Source organism: Rhineura floridana, chromosome 2, assembly GCF_030035675.1.
Source record: "Rhineura floridana isolate rRhiFlo1 chromosome 2, rRhiFlo1.hap2, whole genome shotgun sequence".
Lineage (NCBI taxonomy): Eukaryota > Metazoa > Chordata > Lepidosauria > Squamata > Rhineuridae > Rhineura > Rhineura floridana.
Genome location: NC_084481.1, coordinates 209,045,875 through 209,046,940, shown reverse-complemented (window position 1 = coordinate 209,046,940; position 1,066 = coordinate 209,045,875).

The following is a 1,066-nucleotide window of genomic DNA, read 5'->3' as shown; positions in this document are numbered from 1 at the left end:
ATGCTTCTGACCTGGCCACCCTACGATGAAGGAGGAGGAGGCAGCAGCGGAATGGAGATGAAGTACTGTGGAGGTGAGAGAAGATGATGTGTGTGTGTGTGTGTTAACACTGTGTTTGCACTTAGTGCGTGAAGCAGCCTCTGCCACCCTCTGTGGCTACTTTGCTGCATTTGCAGTGTTTTAATGTTTTTGCGCCCCAGGAAAAAAAAGTTAGCTTGGGTGGGTATGCCTTAGTTGGTGGTAGGGCAGAGTCCAGGAGGTGGGTGAGTGAGAGAGATGATGTTTGTTGGCTGAGAGTGCGCGTGTGTTAATTCAAAGTGTTGCTGTACTTCACATATTCACAGAAAGAGAAGAAAGTAAATCAAAAATATTTAAAGTGAATATCTGAACTACAGCAACTATTGTTGCTTTCTCCTTGCTAAAATGAGACCAGCACAGCATAGCACATCTTGTTTCTGTTATTTGGACAGATTGCAGGTGTTTCCACCACTCACCATATGCGTAGAGGTATGTTACCAAATTCTTTCAAGCTACACAAGAAGAGTATTGGACTGTGAAAGACCAACCCAAATTGTGTTTGCATTTTACACATTTGTAGGACAGTACAATATCTCAGAAAGGAGATCACATCTGCTCCTGTGGTGCATTCACTATAGCTGCCAGGGTCGGTGCCAAAGGGTGGCCAGGTTGGGCCCTGGATGAGGGACCCGTGGCCCACAGGCGCCCCTCATTAGGGTGGGGAAGTAGCGTTCAGATAACAGGAAGGGAGCTGCCCTCCCACTTACTTGCTTGCCTTCCTCCCTCCAACTTCTCTACCTCAGTTCTTGGAACTGAGATGTGTGTTTGGTGTCAGAAACGACTTTTGATCCAGAACTGCATTTTCTCTGATCCACAGTCCTTAGCTCCTATTACAAACATTTAGCCTTGAATGCAGCTAATCTGTGGTCACACAGCAGAACCATTCCCTGCCCAAGTGACCTTGACAGCTCCCGAATATCTTGTCTTGACATCATGTGCTACACGCAGCGTATATATTAAATGAATACTCATATATCCAGTTCAGGCA